This window comes from Protopterus annectens, chromosome 12.part0, assembly GCF_019279795.1.
Source record: "Protopterus annectens isolate FY-2018-M chromosome 12.part0, PAN1.0, whole genome shotgun sequence".
Classification (NCBI taxonomy): Eukaryota; Metazoa; Chordata; order Ceratodontiformes; family Protopteridae; genus Protopterus; species Protopterus annectens.
In genome coordinates, this window is record NC_056746.1 from 525,885,350 (window position 1) to 525,907,879 (window position 22,530).

Below are 22,530 nucleotides of genomic sequence, written 5' to 3' on the forward strand. Positions count from 1 at the left end.
GGTTATTACACAAATGAATAAGCTTAAATCAAACAAAGCACCGGGTAATGATGGTATTATACCAGAGATATATAAAATCCTTTCTAAAAGTACATATTCATTAATACATAAGGTTTTTATTTTGGCCCAAACTGAGTTAATAACCCCCCCAATCTTGGCAATATACATTTATTTCGCCAATTTTAAAACCTAATAAAGATCCAACTAGATGTACTTCATATCGGCCCATCTCATTACTTAATGTTGATTATAAAATGTTTATGAGTATTTTTGCTGATAGATTGAAGACAATCATCCCCGGCATTATAGATATAGATCAGACAGGCTTCATTGTAAATAGAAATACTTTTGATAATATAAGAAGAACTTTAACATTAATTGATTTTGCAAATAGGAAAAAGAAAGATTTAACACTTATTAGTCTTGATATAAGTTCAGCATCTGTTTACCTTATTGAAGTGCACAAACTTCTCAGATGCATTTGTAAATCTAATTGAGCATTTATACAAAGGAACATTGGCTTATATTAAGGTAGGAACATATGTTTCACAAAAAATACCCTTTTTTAAAGGTACAAAGCAAGGATGTCCACTTTCTCCACTATTATTCACTTTAGTAATGGAGCCTTGGGCTAATTTGATCAGAAACAGTACCGACATAGAGGGTTTTGAAATAGATGAAAATACAACATCCAAAATTCTACTTTTTGCAGATGATGTTCTAATTACATCAGCAGGATCTAATTCTTCTATGCAGTCTCTATTTGATAAAATGATGAATTTTAAAAGTATTTCTGGTTTAATATTCAATGAAGAAAAAACTAAAATACTACCTATATATACGAAAAATATTCTCATTAGTGATTTTACTAAATATGTACCCAATTCAGGTCAGATAACTTATTTAGGTATAATACTATCTAAAGATATTAAATCTATTATATATAATAATTATAATACCTGTTTTCTTAATATACAAAATCTTTTTAATACCTGGAATAATAATATGATGTTATGTGATCCTATCTCGCCTACATTCTGTACTGATGGGCTCGGAGCCGATCCCTCGACTCCGACTCGGGACGCTATGCTATAGAGCGAGGCCTCTTATTGGCTGAGCTATTTCTTATCCCAGGATGCACCACCACTAATCCCCCAGATCTCGTTTGCCGCTTACAAGCTTAGATCTGGTCTCAACTTGGCTGGGCTAAGTACTAATTTATTTAGGCTTTTCCTGTCAGGAATTTGCTTGCTTTGAGCTATTGTTGTGATTTGAGTGTGTATTGAACAGTTCTGTTGAGGAATTTGTGTTTTTCGTCAAGGGAAGGTTTCCCGTTTTAGTTAGAGGGGCCTTCCCCTGTTGCCTTTGCTATCTTAGCTTTTTATTGTGGGTCAAGTACCCGTTTAAGTTAGAGGGTCTTGACTCTCTCTATTTCTGTGTGGAATTGTTTCTTGTACATCTGTATTGTGTAAAAAAAAAAAAAAAAAAAAAACTTTATATTTTCTGTTTTAAACATTAAGTTTTGGTGTTTCTCTTTAGACAGGTGTGTTTTTTTCTAATTTAGTAATGTCCAAAGAGCATAAACCCTCCGGGTTTAAAAAATGCACGAGGTGTGGTTTTAAGATGTCCATATTTATATTTTCTGTTTTAAACATTAAGTTTTGGTGTTTCTCTTTAGACAGGTGTGTTTTTTTCTAATTTAGTCATGTCCAAAGAGCATAAACCCTCCGGGTTTAAAAAATGCACGAGGTGTGGTTTTAAGATGTCCATAACGGACGACCACTCCTCGTGCGTTTACTGTTTAGGCGCAAGAATCATGTAGTGTGTGTCACGCCTTCTCATCAAGAGTCCTCCAGGAGAGGAAAAACAAATTAATCCTTAAAGGATTAATCAAGCCATCCTTCGAGGAGGCTTTATCTTCGTCTCCCTCTCCTTCAAAAAAGAAGAAAGCGTCTGCTCCGACAAGTCTGTCGGAACCTACTGCCAAAAAACCTAGGCAGACTTCTCCATCGGCTCCACGGACTTCGGAGCCGAGGGCGGAACGGTCTGCCTCGATGCCTCCAGCCTCGACCCCTCTGGTTTCGGAGCCGAGGACTGGGGCATCGAGAGGCGGGTCACCTTCATCGGCTCCACTGATATTGGAGCCGATAAGGGTTACCGGCTCAGACTCTTCCCCTTCGAAGCCGAAGTCCTTATCGGCACCGAGGGAAATTGCCTTGAGATCTCCCTCTGAGCCGATAGTGGTAGAATCCTTTCGGAGCCGGTCCCCTAGTCCTTTGGAGCCGATGGAGAAATCGGTTCGGACCCGATCGGTATCCTCAAGATCATCCAGGATGTCTGATTCGGACATCGACAGGGTGCTCCTAAGACTCTTCCAGTCTCCGGTGTTCCAAAAGCTAGTTTCGGCTCCAGCCCATTCGGCTTCGGAGCCGATGGTCCACCTCTCTACTATGGTTCCTCCTCCAACAGCCTCGGCACCGTTGGAGCCGGTGCTGGTGGAACCGGTGGAGGTTTTAGGGTCGGGTCCGACCCTTACTCCAACTCCGGCTCTTGGGTCGGAGTTCAGTACACGGACTTCTTCCGTCGGCCCTGGGGGGATGCTTTGGGATTGATGTTTTCGGTCCCAAGTCTCCCTCTTGGTGCGTCGGCGGGAGTGCCGTCCACTGTCGTGGCCACGGAGGTGGGACCCTTCCAGGATTCTGGTGGTCCCGCCTTCAGGGCTATGAGGAGTGCGTTAGCCAAATCTTCTTTGGCTATCTCCACGGTCTCCCCAGCTCCTTCACTGCATACCGAGACTGGGTCTTTGGCAGTCCCCCTGTCCTTAGACAGCGGAGCCCCGGGGCCTGAGGTTACCCCCACTGGGGTTTCCCCCCCTCCTGGAGGTCCTTCTGAAGCCTCTTCGGAAGAACCCCCCAGGAAAAGATCATGCAAGAGGAAGCACGTTGACTCCCCAGATGAGTCTCTTACATCAGACACTGATCTCGATGATGCAGAGGGGTCCCCTAAGTTGTCCTCGGATGATGTCTCCTTTGCAGACATCCTGGAAGCCCTTAAACAACGAGGCGGCTGGCAGTCCAAACCTCCTTCTGCTGATGAGTCTGTGTTCCTTAAGGCCTTCGGGGCTCAGCCCTCCGCCTCCTGGGTGTCTCCGCCCTTCGGCGAGGTCTTGGATTTGATCTGTCGAAGGGTGTGGGAACACCCAGACTCTGTGGAACCGGTGCCTCCGAATAAATTCCTCTCGGCACCCCCTGAAAAAGAGTTTCCAACTAAAGGTGTGGCTGTAGATGCTTTGGTGGTGGCATCTGCTACCCAGCAAGATGTGGCAGAGGCTTCGACGTCCGTCCATCCTCCTAATAAGGAGTCTAGGAGCATGGATCGGTACTGAAAGCACACCCTAAGTTCAGCGGCCTTTACATTAAGGTCCTTGAACTACCTTACGCACTTTACTAGATTTCAGAGGGATCTGATTAAAGAACTATCCGATACCCTCTTGGGTAACCTGCCTGAGGAGCTGGCCCAGACGGTTGGCTCTCAGCTGGCTACATTGTCGTCCATTTCAAACTCGTCCATGAGGCTCATTTCGTATGCGGCCGAAGGGGCGAGTAGAGCGGTGGGTACAGGCATTGCTATACGGAGACAAGCCTGGCTCCGCCTGTGTCATTTCGCGGAGGCCTTTAAGTCTTCCTTCGCCGACGCCCCCTTTGATGGATCCTCCCTGTTTGGACCCAAGGTAAAGGACACACTGACCCGCTGCGAACAGGAGGGTAAAACTCTGACTGCCGTAGGGGCATGATTTTCCACTCCCTTTCGGCCTTATCCCAAGGCTAAAAGAGGAGGGAAAATGTGGCTCCGTAGATCTCAGAAGCCTTACCCCTCTCAGCAGGAGGATCCCCCTTCCAGAGGCAGGGGAGGGGGAAATTCTTCCGGAAGACGCCGTCCCAGAGGCGGCAGAGGCCCTCGCAATACTGGAGACCGCGAGTCCTTTCATGGCTCTTCAGCCTTTCACAGTCCCTGAGGGATTGCCCGACTGTGCAGCTCCGGAGCCAGTCGGGGGTCGTTTCTCGAAGCACCTAAAAGCCTGGGAAGGTATCACTCAGGACCGATGGGTGCTTCGAATTATCGCCGGAGGTTACACCATCCCCTTCTCTCATTCTCCACCTCAGTCCAAAAAAATCCCGGACCCGCCACCCAGTCAGTGGGATACTGCAGCCTCAGAAGTTTCAAAGCTGCTGCAAAAAGGAGTCACCCAACCGGTCCCCACAGACCAGATCGGATTAGGGACTTACTCAAGATTCTTTTTGGTGCCAAAAAAGACCGGGGACTTGAGACCCATTTTGGACCTCAGCATTCTAAACCGTTCAGTCAGAAAGTCCAAGTTCCGAATGGTCACCCTACAAACCATTCTCCCATTGCTGGAGAGAGGTGTTTGGATGTGCTCCATAGATCTCAAGGACGCTTATTACCATATCATGGTACATCAAGCGTCCAGGAGACATCTGCGCTTCAGCCTAGGAGGCAGTCATTTTCAGTTCCGCGCGCTGCCCTTTGGTCTCACCACAGCCCCCAGGGTGTTCACCAAGTGCTTGGCAGTCGTGACTGCTCACCTGAGAAGTCTAGGATTCCAGGTGTTTCCGTATCTAGACGACTGGCTCCTAACTGCCGCCTCCAAGCATCTACTACTGCGGAGCCTACAAGCCACTTTTTCACTGGGCAGTTCCCTTGGAATCACCTTCAATTGGCCAAAGTCTGTGTTGCTGCCATCTCAACGAATAAGATTCATAGGGGTAGAGATAGACTCAAACCGAATGCGGGTCTATCTACCTACAGACAGAATACAAACCATACAGACTCAAGTTCGAGCCTTACTTCCCAGGTCCAAAGCCCCAGCCAGAATGGTCCTGCAGCTATTGGGATCCATGTCCGCCACGGTTCTTCTAGTCCCCTTGGCAAGGTTGCACATGAGAATTCTCCAGTGGCTTCTTTCAGCTCAGTGGTCCTTTCAGGAACTCCCTCTCAGTCACCTCATATGGATCACGGAATCATGCAAACAGGACCTTCGCTGGTGGCTAGTGCCCTTCAATTTGGATCAGGGACGACCCTTTGTTCCACCTCCTCCTGCGGCCACTTTGACCACGGACGCCTCCCAGACGGGGTGGGGGGGGCATTCCCTGGGCAGGTCAGTCCAAGGCAAATGGCACCAGGAAGAGACCCTACTTCACATCAACATCCTAGAAATGAGGGCAGTACTTCTGTCCCTTCAAGCCCTTCACGATTATCTCCCTCAGGGCGTAATTGCCGTTCACTCAGACAACATGTCAGTAGTCTGGTACCTGAACAAACAGGGAAGGACCAGATCCTATCCTCTTTGCAGAGAGGCCATGAGAGTCTGGGAATGGGCAGTCTCGACCAATCGCTTTCTAGTGGCTACTCATATCCCGGGCAAGTCCAATGTGATAGCTGACAGACTGAGCAGAACCATCCTCTCTCCTCACGAATGGTCTCTGAACATGACAGTTGCAAGTCAGATCTTCAACAAATGGGGAGTTCTGTGTTGCGACCTCTTCGCGACTTCACTAAATGCGAAGTGCAAAAAATTCTTCTCCCTAACCCCGGCTCCGGGGAAGAGCCCCATGGATGCACTAGCCCATCCTTGGCCCACCGGCTTGCTTTATGCCTTCCCTCCAGTTCCTCTCCTTCCCAGGGTAATCCAAAAGGCATCTCTCTTGGGGAGCAAGATGATCTTAGTTGCTCCTTACTGGCCTCGTCAAGTATGGTTTCCCTATCTTCGGAAATATGCTCTGGAGGGTCCATGGTTCCTGGATCAGATCCCAGACCTTTTGGTTCATCAGTCGGGACTATTCCACCAGTCCCTGCACACCTTAAAATTGACGGCTTGGCTCCTCCTCTTCCGACTATAGTCAGGAGTCATATATTGGATCCAGAGGTTGTACACATATTATCTTCGGCCCATAAGTCTGCTACAAAGAAACTGTATTCTAGCAAATGGAAAAGATTTGCTATTTGGGCTCAACTCCGGGGCCTGGACCCCATCTCTGTTCCCGTGGCAGAAGTACTAAAATTTTTAACTTCTCTTTTCAATCAAGGCTCTTCAGTCTCTACCATCAAGGTCCAGTTGGCAGCGATTTCCAATTTTCATGAATCCATAAACCCACCTTTAATGAGCAACAGATTGTGTAAGACCTTCTTGAAAGGCGCTGCTCTGTTAAGACCTCCGATTTCTCATCCTGCACCTCCTTGGGATCTCGATGTGGTATTACGCGCCTTAACTTCCTCCCCCTTTGAACCGGCGGCTACATGTGATCTAAAGTTTCTGTCATGGAAGACTGCTTTTCTGGTGGCGATTACTTCTGCCAGAAGAGTTTCAGAGCTTCAAGCTTTGTCAGTAAAACCCCCGTACTTGGTTTTTCACAAAGACAGAGTATCTCTCAGGCCAAATCCTTCCTTTGTCCCTAAAGTTTGTTCCAGTTTCTGTTTACAACAATCGTTGGATCTTCCAGTCTTTTTTCCAAAATATTCTAACAAAGCAGCGTTCATATTCCACACACTAGATGTCCACAGGCAGTTGTGTTTTTATTTAGACAGGACCAAACAAACAAGAAAAACAGATCAGTTGTTTGTATCCTTTGCAGACAATAAACTGGGCAAAGCTGTCACAAAGGTCACTATTGCCAAATGGATCATGGACTGTATTACTCAAGCTTATTCTTATTCTAACAAAGAGCTTACCACCTCTGTTAAAGCTCATTCTACAAGGGCTATGGCTACTTCGATAGCATTTCATTCTAAGCTTGCCATTAGTGACATTTGTGCTGCAGCTACATGGTCTTCCCCGCGCACTTTCATTTCCCACTACAAATTGGATGTGGCATTTAGAGGACGAGCTTCATTTGGTTCCACAGTGCTCAGGAGTGTTTTCCATTGAGCCACCCAGGATTTAGGTGCTAGGGACGCTGTCTCATCAGTACAGAATGTAGGCGAGATAGGATCGCATAACATCTTTTAGTTATGTACTCACCATAACTTTAGATGTTTGGGATCCATCTCGCCTACATTCCTATTAACCCACCCTCCTTCCCCCTTCCTTGGAGATCTGAGGATATCAGAAGGTTCGAATCCTGTTGTTTCATCTTGAAACATCTAACAATGTTATATAAACAAGTTGTGCATGTGTGCATGAATGCGGACAAACAAGATCTGGGGGATTAGTGGTGGTGCATCCTGGGATAAGAAATAGCTCAGCCAATAAGAGGCCTCGCTCTATAGCATAGCGTGCTGAGTCGGAGCCGAGGGATCGGCTCCGAGCCCATCAGTACAGAATGTAGGCGAGATGGATCCCAAACATCTAAAGTTATGGTGAGTACATAACTAAAAGTTTTTTACTATGGAGGAGAGACTTACAATTATTAAAATGATAATATTCCCCAAGATTTTATACTTAATACAATCAATAATACTTCCACCTACAAAAATAATTATTAAGAAACTGAATACACTAATGTTAAATTTCCTATGGGCACCTAATAGACCTAGGATTGCATTAAAGAAACATACTAATAGCTGGTCTCAAGGGGGTATTTCTTTTCCAGACTTTAATTTATATACTATCTCTTCTATTGTAAAAGTTATTACTTTATTAATAGATCAGTCATATGTCATAAAATGGAAAGATTATTGGGAGCTAATTAGTATGCACTTCATGAAAATCTCCTTAACACATAAAAATATGATTGTAAATAACTCCATATTATGGTTACTAAAGGAATTTTGTACTTCACCTATTACACCTAAACATATGGTTTGTTACCCATTAAATATTATTATTAGCTATCGTAACTTTATATTCATGCACCCTAAGTATAGGGAATGGAATTTTATTATATTCCTATAATGTATACTCAGGGTATGCTTTTGTCATCTACTTCTGAAGGAACTCATTTAGCTATAGATAATGATCTAAAGTACTGGTATCAGTTGATATCTGATAATAAAGTTAAAAATCTAGATTTCTTAAAACAAGAATTTGATCTAAGAGAAACTTGCTGGTTAGAGGTTCAGACCTTTAGACACCATCTCATTAATAAAATAGATCTAATGTCTATAACAGTTAAAGAATCTATTCCAACACTGATTGATTACTTGATATTAAATTTACAACATAAAGTTTCTGATAAAGGTAAACTTTCATACATACATAAAATTATCAGACAAGAAACTTTTTACAGTGTAGATACATACTGGAATTATTTCACTTCTATTAATGGGGACCCACCAAATCAACAAGATAAACAATATATATTGGAATCTGCCTATAGAACTACGTCTTCCGACTTTATACATGGAAATTTTTACATAGATCTTTTTATACACCTTTGATGATGAATAAAATAAATAATAAAGATAATCTATGTAAGAGATGTAATATAGAAATTAATGCTGACTGGGCTCATATGTTTTATGACTTTATAAAATTGAAAGAATACTGGAAGTCAATTAATTAATGTTTGCAGGCTCTTTTTACAGATAATTTCATTATTTCTAAATCTCTTATTATTCAACACACCTGTACCTCAAAGTGTTAAAAAGGTTAAGCTTCCCTTGTTATGGTCTATTCTAGCAGTGGCTAGGAAAATAATAACCAGAAATTGGATTTCAGATACACCTCCTTCGTTCAATGAATTTAAAAATGTTATGAATATAGTGTGCCATATGGAAATAAACACAATTAGGTCAAGAACAACTAGAAAAACATCTTATTATATTGTATGGGATAATTTACAAAATTTGTTAAAAAAATCCTAATTTCAGTAGCATGGTATTTTAGTTTAATTGATCCGATTGTAGTGGATGTCTTTGTAAATACTTTAGTTGTTTTGTTGAATGTTATAATCATATCTATTTTTAATTACTTGTATAAAATTGTTATGATATTTCTCTTGTGTGTTAAAACAATAAACCTGTTTTGAAAAAAAAAAAAGGAAGCTCCCGCTTGGGAGCAGCAGGATGTTGGCAAGTCCTCCCCAGACATCCCCACTGAGATCATCCCTTGCAAACTCACATGCAAAAAGGAGGCAGCTGGACTCCCGAGGATGTGTCATTCGGAGACATCATGGAACTATTTTGCCGGGGGGTGGTCTGCCCAAAAGCCTACCTTGGACGAATCTATGTTTCTCGAGGCGTTTGGCGCAGGCTCCTCTACTTCCTGGAAGTAACCTCCTGCTGATCCTTTATTGGACCCGATAACCTCTCTGGCGTGGAAGGAAGCGGACACAGTGGAGCCCATCTCAGAGCACCCGGATAAAGTATTAAGCCCCCCCCCCCATCTGACAGGACGTACTGGAATAAGGGGTCCCCGGTTGATGCTATGGTGGTGGTAGCCACCACCAAGAAAGAGCTCACGTAGGAGAGCTCTACGGTTTACCCTTCTGATCGAGAGTCAAGGATGTTGGACCGATTTGGGAAGTGGGTGTATGCTTCAGCAACTTTTTCTGCTAGAGCTCTGAATTACACGGCACATGTGATTCGACTACAGCAAGACCTACTGAAGGAGATCACTGAGTCGACCCGAGTCCATGTCAGCAGGAGACTAGAAGACGTTTTCCGCTCGTATGGCCACTCTCAAGACTGTTTCAAACACCTCCATGTGTCTTCTCTCCCATGCGACCGAGGGAGCAGCTAGGACAGCTGGTACAGGTGTTGCCATTAGGCGACACGCCTGGCTTTGGCTCTGTCAGTTCTCGGAACCCTTCAAGAAGTCATTCACCAATGCCCCGTACGACAGTTCCTCCCCGTTTGGAAAGTCAGTACGTGAGACTTTGGTCCAGAGCGAGAAGGACGGGAAGACCCTCTCTGCCATCGGGACCTGCTTCTCTGCCCGTCAAAGATTTTTTTCCAGCAATTAGCGAGGGGGTAATGATGTGATCCCAGAAATCTCAGGCGGTTTCCTGAAACACTCAGGACTCACCTTCTCCTAGAGGCAGAGGGGGATCCGATAGATGTTGCCCCAGAGATGAGGGGGATCCAAAAAATTATGGGTCTCAAGAACCTGTCTCTGACAGACCCACACAGTAGCCCTGAGGGGTTGCCCGACTGCATTTCTGGAGGCAGTCGAGGGCTGGTTATCTCTACACCTAATGGAGTAGGAGTCCATACAGTAATAATAATTGGGTGTTGCAGATCATATCCAGAGGTTATTCAATCCCATTTCTTGAACCACCTCTCCCACCGAAACATGTCCTGGATGTTCCACCCATGCACAAGGAGGATGCAGCACTAGAAATAGCAAAGCTGCTAAGAAAATGAGTCATCCAACACATCCCCCTAGACCACTCCGGATCAGGCATTTATTCCAGGTCCTTTTTGGTGCCAAAGAAAACGGGGCACCTAGGGCCCATCCTGGGACTGTCAACCTTGAACCGGTCAGTCGCCAAGTCGGAATTCCGAATGGTCACACTTCAATCTGTCCTGCTCTTTTTGCAGGAGAACAACTGGATGTGCTTGAGCAACCTCCAGGATGCATACTATCGCATCAAAATGGACAGGTGCTCTCTCAGGTTTCTCCACTTCTGGCTAGGAGCCAATCTTTATTAGTTCAGAGCACTCCCATTTCCTCTCACCACAGCCTCCAGGGTGTTCACCAAAGTGATGGCAGTTGTAGTGGCTCACCTGAGACTCTAGGGCATTCAGGGATTCCCCTACCTTGACAGTTGGCTCCTCACTGCCCCTTCCAAGCATCAACTTTGCCAAGCGAGAGATTTCTTTGTGTTACTAGCCCAGAGGTTAAGCATCACTCTCAATCTCAGCAAGTCATCTCTGGCCCCAGTTCAGACCTTGGACTTCATTGGGGCTCGATTAGACACTATCCAGATGAGTTTTTCTTACTCCAGACAGGATATGCAGCCTGAAGCAACATGTTCTTTGCATCGTATAAACTCAGTCCCCGACAGCATACGTTTTACGAGCATTGGATTCTATGGTGGCCACGATCGCCATTCTACCCTTGGCACGTCTTCATATGCAGATTTTTCAGTAGAATCTTGCAGTGAAGTGGTCACTTCTGACACTGCTGCTTTCTCATCCTGTTTGAATCTCCCGAGTGTGCAGAGACTCTCTTCAGTGGTAGATTTACTCCCCGGACCTGGTCCGGAGACGTTCCTTTCTCCCTTTATTCCCCAAGGCCACTGTGACTGTGGACATCTTCCAGCTGGGGTGGGAGGGAATTGCTCGGGAAGGATGGTCCAAGGTACATGGTTCCCCCTCCGAAACCATTTTGCATATCAACGTTCTGGAGATGAGGGCAGTGCTTCTCCTGTTGCAGGCTCTCCATGCCCATCTTCCTCTAGGAACGATTGCTATCCAGATGGACAACATGTCGGTGGTCTGGTACATCAACAAACGTGGGGGAACCAGATCTTACCCTCTTTGTCATGAAGCCATGAAAGTGTGGGGATGGGCGATCTCCACTGGCTGTTTTCTGGTGGAAATACACATTTCAGGATGGTCCAACATTCTAGCGGACAGGCTCAGCAGATCTATCCTGATGCCTTACGAGTGGTCTCTTAATCATTCATTAGTAGTGGAGCGGATGTTTCTCAAGTGGGGTCAGCCTCGCTGGGATCTATTCCCACCTCCTTCCAACACGAGATACAGCAAGTTCTTAACTCTGAATCCCCCCCCCCACCGGGGGAAGCCCCCAGAGATGTTCTGATTCATGCTTGGCCTCCTGGTCTCCTGTATGCTTATCCTCCTCTACGTCTGATACCAAGATTTCTTCAAAAAGCTTGCAGGCTGGAGAGCCTTGTGGTCTTCATTGCCCCGTTCTGGTCTCTGGTTTCCCTGTCTGTGGTCTCATCTAGTAGCTTTACCATGGACATTAGATCCAGTTCTGGATCTCATTACTTACCCCTCAGGGATTCCCCATCCAGACCTGGACAGTTGAAAGCTCACTGCTTGGTTGCTCCAGTTCCCATGATTATCAGGACCCCCGTTTATCTTCTCCCGTTAAAAGAATCCTGCTGGCGGCTCATGTCTTCAACCAGTAATGTTTATCAGAGTAAATGCAAACATTTTCTATATGGGCTTCTCAACGTGCATTAGATCTGCTTACTGCTCTAGTTTCTGTGGTATTGGAATTTTTATCGGGGTTTTTCAGCAAGGCGCCAGTTTGTCCACAGTCAGTCCAGCTGGCTACAATTTCCGATTTTCGTGTGGGAAAAAATATGGCTTCCTTGGCATCCTCTAAACTTTGCAAGACTTTTCTTAAAGGTACTTTTCTTCTGAGACCCCTGGTGAAAGACCCTACACCATCGTGGGATCTTACATTAGTGCTTCAGCTTTAGTTCTGCTCCCTTTTGAACCAGCAGCTTCGGTGGATTTACAATTCCTGTCATGGAAGACTACATTTCTTGTTGCCATTACTTCTGCCAGGAGAGTGTCAGAACTTAGCGCTATCCATTAAGGTTCCTTATATGATTTTTCATAAGGACAGGGTGTCTTTGCGTACTAACCCCTCCTTTCTTCCCAAAGTGGCTTCAGAGGCCAGCATCAATCAGACAATAAATCTTCCAGTTTTCTTTCCAAATTTCCAAAATAAGGGAGAATATAAATTGCATTTGTTGTATGTGCATAGACAATTGCGTTTCTATTTCCTGAGGACTAAAGCTTTTCGTAAATTTGACCAACTCTTCGTTTCTTACTCCAAACCATTTCTGGGCAATCCAGCTTCTAAAGTTACTATTGCCCACTGGATTTCTCAATGTATTATGCGGGTGTATTCTGTCAAGGGGATTCCCCCTCCAGAACAGGTTAAAGCACATTCGGCTAGCTTTATGGCTACTTAAGCGACCTTTTGGTCTAGAGTTTCGCTGGATGATATTTGTTCTGCAGCTACATGGTCCTCATCTCATACTTTCATTTCACATTATAAATTGGACATAGTATCCAGGAACAGAGCATCTTTTGGCTCCACTGTGCTCTGGAATATCCATCCATGAGGGCCTCCCAGGTGTATAGTAGTTGGAGACCCTGTCCCACAGGTTGAAGACCAAATGAAGACAACTACTTCAGATAAAGAAGTTATGTACTCACCATAACGTTCCATCTGAGTAGTTGTTCATTTGTCTTCAACAATTCTCACCCTCCTTCCTCTGACCTTGTCTGATTTGATTGAGGATAATATAAATGTAAGAGTTGGACACCCTCAAGATGTCCTTTGTTCTGCTCTTTGTTTAGAGAGGCTTGTTTCTGTTGGTGACAAGGTTTTGTTGGGTTGGCTGTGAGTTAACAAGTTGGGCAGCAAACTTGATCTAAAGGGAGGAAGGAGACAGAGACATTATGGGTAAGGGGAGTTGCTTTGAGCTCAGGTCATATGCTGGATATGCAGCTGAGATGGATCCGATACTGATCTGTAACCCACAGGTTGAAGACAAATGAAGAATTACTATGTTATGCTGAGTACATAACTTATCTGATGTTGTTAATCTTCTTTCCATTCATCACTGATGGGTTCGGTTCTGAGCCCTTGGAACCAAGTCAGCCTTATTACCAAGCTCGCACCAGCCAAAAAAACTCTCGAGTTAAGTCTCTACCCAGAATGCCCTTCTCCCTGTTACCTCAGATCTCATTTGCCGTGTAGCCGTAAAGCCGTGTTTCAGCCGAGCTCTCAGCTAAGTGAAACTTTTTTGATATTTGTGTAAAAAATTTGGATATCTTCGTATTTTATTAAGCGATAAGTATTTCTAGTATCTTTTCTTCTGTCTAACCTTGTTATTTCCCCTCTACCCGTTGTTACTGTTGGTAAACATTCAAGTACCATTGTTGGTACGGCCTTTTCTCCCTTACCTTGGGGTATTTCTTCAATACCATAGTTGGTATTGTCTCTCCTGTTTAGCGTATTAGCTTTAACTTTTATTTTCTTCTTTTCTCTACATACAGTGTATTGTTATATTTTTGACTTTTTGAATGGAGTTGACTTCATTATAGTTGGATTATACAGTTGGCCTATGGTGGTCTTTTCTAGCAAGATGTCAGATAAGAAGGGTACTTCAGGTTTTAAGTTTTGTACTTCATGTAAGGGCAAGTTACCCAACAGTGATTCTCATGATGACTATGTATACTGTTTGGGAGTGCCCCACCTTTTGGTGCAACCTCCATGTGACATTTGTCAGAGTTTCACTCAACGCACTCTTAATGAGCGGAAAAATAAACTCATTCTGAAAGGTTTACTCAAGTCTCTCTTCTCAGAGGCCAATTCTGCGATGGAGGTCTCAACCCCTCCTTCTAAGGACAAAAAGCAATCCCACTCTGTTCCTTCTTCACCATCGGGTGATCAGAGCAAGCCTAGGAAATCAAAGGTCCCAAAGTTTTCTTTGGAGCATAAATCTGTTTCTTTCCAAAGTTTTCTTTGGAACATAAATCTGTTTCTTTGGTTCCGTCTTCTTCGGCTCCGACCATCTCAAAACCTTCAGTACCATTGCTTGTTTTGACACTGGTCGTGCCTCCGGCACCGATCATAGACCTTACTACACCTATTTCGACTTCGGAACCTGTGGCCACTTCAGCTCAAGGCACACCTTCGACTATGCCATTAGTTTCCATTTTGGAATCTACTGTTTCAGCTCCGAGTGCCACTTTGGCACCGAGCGTTGTACCAACCTCACTGGATTTGACCCCTTTACTTCCAGTCTCGAAATTAGAGACTTCTGTGGCGGTAGACCTTGCACCATGGACCTGATACTCCCCTTCCGTAGATCAGTTTCTGGGTCAAGCGTATAGCCCCTTTCTCGAACGTCCTGACTCTCCATCCGGAGTATCCACTAGATCCACCAGGAGCCTTTTGGAACATGATGTGGTGCATCTTGTAGACCAGCTGTTGTTAGCCAGGTGGATTCCCTCATTTTTTAAGTCCCATCCACCTGCAGGACTTGGGTCGTCTTATCCACGGACTCCATCTTACACTCCTCCTTCGACCATCTTGGTTCTGAAGCCTTCTGCTCTGACATCCTTCTTGGAACGCATCACCTTGGCTCCTACGGTGTATCTCACTCCGGCTCCGAGTTTTCCCCTTTGGTCTTCGGTTCCTGCTGAACCAGTCCTTCCTCATTCTGGGGATTGGGGGACGGGAGCGTCGGCCTGGGGTATGGAGCCGCCTCTCTCCTCAGTTCCATCCTCTGCGCTGATAGCCGGGTCCATGCCGATCCTGCTTGAGGCTCCATTCATGGGGATGGGTTAGTCAGAGTGGGGTGTGACCCTAGTCCCGAGGTTGTCTTTCTTGGTTCCGGGCTCCCATCCCTCTTCGGGCGGGCCTGCCTTCCGCGCGATGGAGAGGGCTCTTCCTTCTGGCAGCACTCCTTTGATGTTGGAACCCCAGAGTTCACCCCCCTGAACTACAGCTGTCACAGACCACCCCCCCCCGGGACACTGGGCAGAGAAGCCGCCAGATACCCCTGTTCAGGGTACCTGCTCTTTCGAGTCCTCCGCAGAGACCTCCACTAAGGAGCCCCCTCGAAAGAAGACGTGCAAGAGGAAGCACATAGACTCACCGGAGGAGTCCTTAACGGAAGACACAGATTATGATGATGGTGAAGGGTCCCACGGTCACCTCCTGATGATGTCTCCTTCTGAGACATCCTGGAAATGTTAAAGCAGAGAGGTGACTGGGAGCCCTCAAACCCTTCGTCTGAGGAGTCTGTGTTCCTGCAGGCTTTTTGCGTTTGGCCTTCTATCTCTTGGGTGACCCTGCCTGCCGATGAGCTTGTTGTGCAGCTCACTTGGAAGACCCCTAATTCCATTGAGGCGATCCCTCGGAGACCAGACAAAATTCTTTCCCCTCCCAAGGAGTACCCACATTGGTCCAAAGGGTTACCAGTTGATGCTATGGTGGTGGTGGCGGTCATGAAAAAGAACTTGGCTGAGGAAAGTCCCGCTGTCCATCCACCCAACAGGAAGTCCCGGGTGGTGGATAGACTTGGGAAGCATGTCTTTGCTGCAGGGACCTTTGCTATATGGTCCCTGAATTATTTGGCACATTTTACGAGGCTCCAGAGGGATTTGATCTCTGAACTCTCTGGGACGCTCAAAGGACAGTTGTCTGACGAGGTCAGGGACAAAATGGCCTTGCAGCTCGCAACTCTGTAATCAATATCTCACTCGTCCATCAGGTTGCTGTCGCATGCGACCGAAGGGGCAGCTAGAGCAGCGGGTTTGGGCATTGAGGCGTCATGCCTAGATGCGCATTTATGACCTTGCAGATCCCTTCAAGTCTTCCTTTCTGAATGCTCCCATCGAAGCTTCGTCCCTTTTTGGCTCCAAAGTGAAGGACACGCTAGCCAGGTGTGAGCAAGATGGAAAAACCTTGTCTGCTGTAAGCCTACAGTTTTCTAACCCTCAACGTACCTTCTCCAGGAATGAGAGGAGTGGATTATCACCAGAGGTTACACCATTCCCCTTTCTTGTCAGCCAAACTTTCCAAGAAAACTTCCCAACATTCCACCTAATCAAAGGGAAGAAGCAGTTTCAGAGATTATAAAGCTGTCTCAAAATAGTCATCCAACCAGTCCTACCAGACCAGCGCGGATCCGGATTTTACTCGAGATTCTTTTTTGTGCCAAAAAAGACAGGGGACCAGAGACCCATTTTGGATCTCAGCAGCTTAAAGAAGTCTGTCACCCACATCAAATTCCGGATGGTCATGGTTCAGTCCATTCTTCCCTTTTTAAGAGAAGGAGATTGAATGTGCTGTGTAGATCTCTGGGATGCGTATTACCACATCAAGATGGATAAATGCACCAGGAGTCTGCTTCACTTCCACCTAGGAGTCAGTCATTATCAATTCTGTGCCCTGCCGTTTGGTCTCTCTACAGCCCCCAGTGTGTTCACAAAATGCATGGTAGTGATAACAGCTCACTTAAGAATAAAAGGATTCCGGATGTTTCCATATCTGGACGACTGGCTCCTTACCGCCCCCACTGCGCATCTTCTGGTAACAGCACTGCATTATACTGTCTATCTGGCAAAATTGTTGGGAATAACGATACATTGAGAGAAATCAAACCTTATCCCTACACAACAAATAGTTCATTGGAGCAGTGTTCAATATTCAGTCCTGTTTGGTATCACTTCCAGTTCACAGACTCCATCGATTGAGACTTCAACTCCGGGTGATACTCTCTCAAACAGTCTCTGCAAGGGGAGTTCTTCAGGCCCTAGGTTGTATGACAGCGTCAATCCCAACAGTGCCTCTAGCAAAGCTATGTATGCGGATTCTGCAATGGCTCTTTGTGTCAATGGCTCCCAAACTATCACCCCCTCGATTACCAGATTTGAATAACCATCTCCTGCAGACAGAACCTGCTTTGGTGTGCTTTGGTGGATAAGGCCAGACGTGAGTCATCCATTTCAACCTCCTCAGCCCACAGCTATTGTGACCATGGATGCTTCCCTGATCGGGTGGGGGGGGCCATTTCCAGGGAAAGACTGTCCAAGGCGCATGGCCCACCTGCATATCAATGTTCTGGGACTGAGAGCTGTGCTGTTAGCATTGCAGGCCTTCCATTTGGCTCTCCCTTCCAGGGCAATTGCAGTTCAAATCAGACAATATGTCAGTGGCCTGGTATATCAACAAGCAATGAGGAACCAAGTCCTATCCCCTATGTCAAGAAGCCGTGAGAATTTGGCAGTGGGTGATAGCTTCCAACTGCTTACTGATAGCAACGCATATCCTGGGAAGCTCCAATGTGATTGCGGACAAACTGAGCAGATGTATCCTCATGCCTCACGAGTGGTCCCTCAACCCCGAGGTGGTGCCACTGGGGCCTGCCTTGCTGCGATCTTTTCGCTTCCTCATCAAACACCAAGTGCAGCAACTATTTTGCCCTACTTCCCCCAGAGGAGGAGTCACCGAGGGACAACTCTGATCCACGATTGGCCCACGAGACTTCTTTACGCTTATCCTCCCATCCCTCTGATTGCACAATTTCTAACGAAAGCTCTTCAGTTGAGATGCAAAGTGATCCTCATAGCTCTCGTCTTGCCTTGACAAGTTTGGTTCCCCTTCCTTCGGCCTCACCTAGTATACCCGCCATGGATTCTGGGCCCTCTACCAGATCTGATTACTCACCCCCAAGGGTTGAGTCACCCAAATCTGTTCATTCTCAAGCTGACATCTTGGTTTCTCCACTTCCACTAGTCGCCAGGCAAGCTAATTTCTCCTTGCATGTTTGAGACATCCTTCTGGCCTCTAACAAACTATCCACCGGAAGACTGTATCAGGATAAATGGAAAAGGTTCTCCATCTGGTCCAAGGATAACATGCTAGACCTGTATTCAGCTCCAGCTAATGCAGTGCTTCAATACTTCGCTAAATTTTTTGATAATGGAGCTTCTGCCTCTACGGTATGAGTGCATCTAGTGGCTATTTCCACAATGGTATAGATGGCACCCCTCTTATCTCTTTGCCCCTTTGCAAGGCTTTCCTCAAGGCACCCCTCATATCAGGCCTCCTGTCAGACAGGCCGTGGAACCATGGAACTTCACTCTAGTCCTTCAGTCTTTGACCCAAAAACCCTTTGAACCTGCTGCGAAGTGTGACTTAAAGTTTTTGTCTTGGAAATCCTTGTTCCTGGTAGCCATTACTTCTGCCAGAAGAGTCTCTGAGTTGCCGGCATTGTGTCGCAAGAGGCCCTTTCTGGTCTTTCATAAAGACAGAGCATTACTTTGGATGAATCCATCCTTTCTTCCCAAAGCTGTTTCTGAATTCTCCATTAACCAGACCATTGATCTGCCAGTCTTTTTTTCTGAATTTTGCCAATAGAGGAGAGTATTGCCTTCACTCCTTAGACATACATAGACAATTGAGATTTTACCTTGACAGGACCAAACTTATCCGTAAATCTGAACAGCTTTTTATCTCCTTTTCGGGGCCCAAAATGGGAGAGTCTGTTTCCAAGATTACGTTGTCAAGATGGCTATGGGAATGCATATGTTTCATCTATTCCCTCAATAATGAACCTATGCCAGAAATGAAAGCTCACTCTACTAGATCTATGGCAACAGCTGTAGCATTCCATTCCAGGGCTTCCATGGATGACAGCTGCTTAGCAGCTACTTGGGCTAAGCCTCATACCTTTATCAATCCAATACAAATTGGACTTGGTCTCCAGAGGAAGAGCTGCCTTCGGCTCAATGGTACTCAGGAATGATCTTCCATAAGGGCCACCCATGGACCTCAAGGTAGCTTGGGATTCTGTCCCATCAATGATGAATGGAAAGAAGATTAACAACATTAGATAAATAAGTTCTGCCTTACCATAACATTCCATCTGTGTTGTTCATCTTCTTTTATTCATGACTTCATACCCTCCTTCCCCTCCAAAGGCTCCTGGGGGATGCTTTGGGTCTAAGTGGTGCCCTAGGGTATTTGCGCAGAAGTGGCCTCTGCTTTAATTCTTTTTCTATAGCAAGCTCTATCTGAGGTAATGGGGAGAAGGGCATTCTGGGTACAGACTTAGCTCGAGAGTTTTTTTGGCTGGCGTGAGCTTGGTAATAAGGCCGACTCGGTTCCAAGGGCTCGGAATTGAACCCATCAGTGATGAATGAAAGAAGATGAACAACACAGATGGAACGTTATGGTCAGACATAACTTCTTTTTTCTTAACACTCTCTCAACTCCTTTGCCCCCCTTAGAACTAAAAGGATCAAATCTAGATGATCTCCTTGGCTCATCCAGGCTACACACACCCTAATAAAAAAAGAGATAATGCCTGGAAGCTCTGGACAAGACTGAATTGCCCACTGACTGCCAGACATACAAGGAACTGCATAACCTCACTAAAAAACAACATAGATAAGAAAAACTTATCAGAAACCCCTAACCACACAAAATAAGAACCCCCCCCCCCAAATTTGGAATAGTGTCTACCATATCCTGCACCCTGGAAACCCCACTACTCCTAACCCCTGCCCCACTAATTCCCCACCAGAGACTGCATCCATCTTTAACTCTTACTTCATCGACTCTATAAGGAAACTTACTCAAACCTCTCAGACCACTGATCTCTCTAATACGATCATTCCTTCTAAGCTCAATGACTCCTTCTCACTGAAACCAGTTCCTAATAACTACATTAAAAGTCTTCTCCTCAAACTAAAACCTTGCTGTGCATTAGCAGACAATCTACCCCAACTCTACCTTAAGGTTGCAACTCACTCTCTTGCTTATCCCATTTTCATTCTCATAAACTGCTCAGTAAGGGAATCCACAGTTCCCTCACTATGGAAACAATTCTGCACTATACCTCTTCACAAAGGTAGAAACTTTACTGACCTAGCCAACTACAGGCCTGTAGCAGTACTGTCTCCGCTATCTAAAATCCTTGACAATCTCATCCACCAAAATCTACTCTCACATACACAACATGGTTTCCAACCGCACCACAGTACCACAACAGCCCCCATTTCCTTCACAAACTCTATTTCCCTTGCCAGAAACAATAACAAGCTGGTCCTCTTGTCTCTTTCTTGATCTCTGCAAAGCTTTTGATACTGATGTTGATCGTGTTACCCTGCTGCAGTCATCACACTTGGGTTATCCTGTCGTCAGGCGGTCCCGCAGTCGGCCGAATTTCCAAAGTCTCTTGGTCCGACGTTGGTTGCTGTTGCCTCATCCCTGACGTCAGTGCGCCAGGGGTACATATATTGCAACCAACGCCATTTTCTTCAGTCTTTCTTGCCGCGCGGTGCCCGAAGCAGAAGCAGTTCGCAAGTGCCGGTCGGCCGACTCCTGAGTCTTTCGAATTCGAATTTCAGACCGAAGTCTTCTATAAAGCTAAGTACCCCGTTGGGGAAACTTTTCTTGCCTCAGACCGATGTCAGAAAAAGTTAACAATTGTATTTCTTGTGGGAAGAAAATACCTCATAAGGATTTTCATTCTTATTGCATACCTTGCCTAGGCCCTGATCACGACGTCACTTGTCGTTTTTGTGCTAGATTTAATAAACGTACTATTAAAAGACTATTTGATTTCGCACGACACTTTTTTGGCAGAAAATTTAATTATAACATGCCGTCGGAGCTACCAACTACCAGCGTGCGCAAAAAGCACAGGGATAAGGATCGACAGCCCAGGGCTAAGCCCGATTCCGAGGCCCTGGTTGATCCGGTCTCCGGTTCTCTGGTTATCAGTGAGGCTCCGACGCAGCCTCTGACTACCGCAGTTCAGAAACCCGAGACCGCTACGGATATTTTGACGGAATGTACTAGGCCGACGCAGCCTTTTACTTCAGGCCCTACTGACGATGTACTTTCCAAGGACGTCGGTACTTCTGAAACACCATTGCCTTCTGAAGGCATTTTCAGACCGACTACTCTTACAGTCAAAACGTTTTCCAAATTGAAGACACCTTCCAAATCGAAAAAGGCTTCACTTCAGTCTCCTGTTCAAGGCCCTATGCCTAAGAAACAGATGCTCAAGATGGCTGAAGATTTGATTTCTCTTATCAGGGGGTTCTCAGTCTCCTCCTGACAAAAGGCCTAGACAAGAGGAAGAATCTGTTTCCTCTGAACAACTGTCTATTTCTTCGGATTCCTCTGAGGACCAAGACTATTCCTTCTCTCCTTATGAAGATTCTGATGCTGAGGACTCTATTCCCTGAGCTTCCCCTCCAGAAGATTACTCTTTTGGGGAAACTTTACACATTATGAGGGAACATTTTCACTGGGAAGGTCAGGATTTCTCTGATTCCAAGAAAAGGCTCAAAGAGTTTCTTTTACTCCCCCAGCACAGACCTCTAGCCATCCCTCCTGTTTTGGACATTGTGGGTGATGTCTATTTAGAATCCAGTTTCAACCCTGACTCTCTGCCTCCTGCCCCGGCCAAGTCTGACAGATACTACAGAGTACCTGATTCCCACAAATTTCTTTACAAAAGCCCAGTAGCTGACCCAGAGACTATCTCCCAGGGTCCCAAGGGGGCTAAGGCTTCCATGGCTAAAAATCCAGTACCTTCTGAAAGGGATTCAAGAGCACTAGACAGATGGGGGAAAAAGGTTTACACCTCAGCCACTTTAGCTATGAGAGCTCTAAACTGTCAATTTCATATGCTTAAGTATCAGCAATTTCTGATCTGTCAGTTAAAACAAAAGATAACCACCCTCCCTCAACAATCTGAATTGAAAGAAGTACAGGATTTGTTGCACGCCACCGAGCAGGTGGGCAAACATACCTTACAATGTGGGTTTGATTCTTTGGAGGCCTCCTGCAGAGCAGCTGTCACTGGATCAGTTGTACGTAGGCATGCCTGGTTAAAGGAACAAAGTCTGCCTGATCATGTTAAAGCAAAACTACTAGATGCTCCCTTACAGCAGGATGTTCTTTTTGGTGTTAAAGCAGAAGAAGGTTTAAAGAAAATGGAAGATAAGGCAAAATCAATGCAGACAGTCAAAGATTTCCTACAGGTACAACCCCCTCGCTTCAGCAGTAACTGGCCAACCAAAAATTGGTCCTTTCCAGCCACTGAC

At 45.6% G+C, this 22,530-nt stretch overlaps 1 protein-coding gene across 1 annotated transcript in view; it reads left to right on the forward strand.

Annotated features, from left to right (window-relative positions):
- Positions 1-22,530, forward strand: part of DRG2 (developmentally regulated GTP binding protein 2) — an 808,865-nt gene that overhangs the window by 182,285 nt on the left and 604,050 nt on the right. The gene's annotated exons all lie outside the window — the stretch shown is intronic.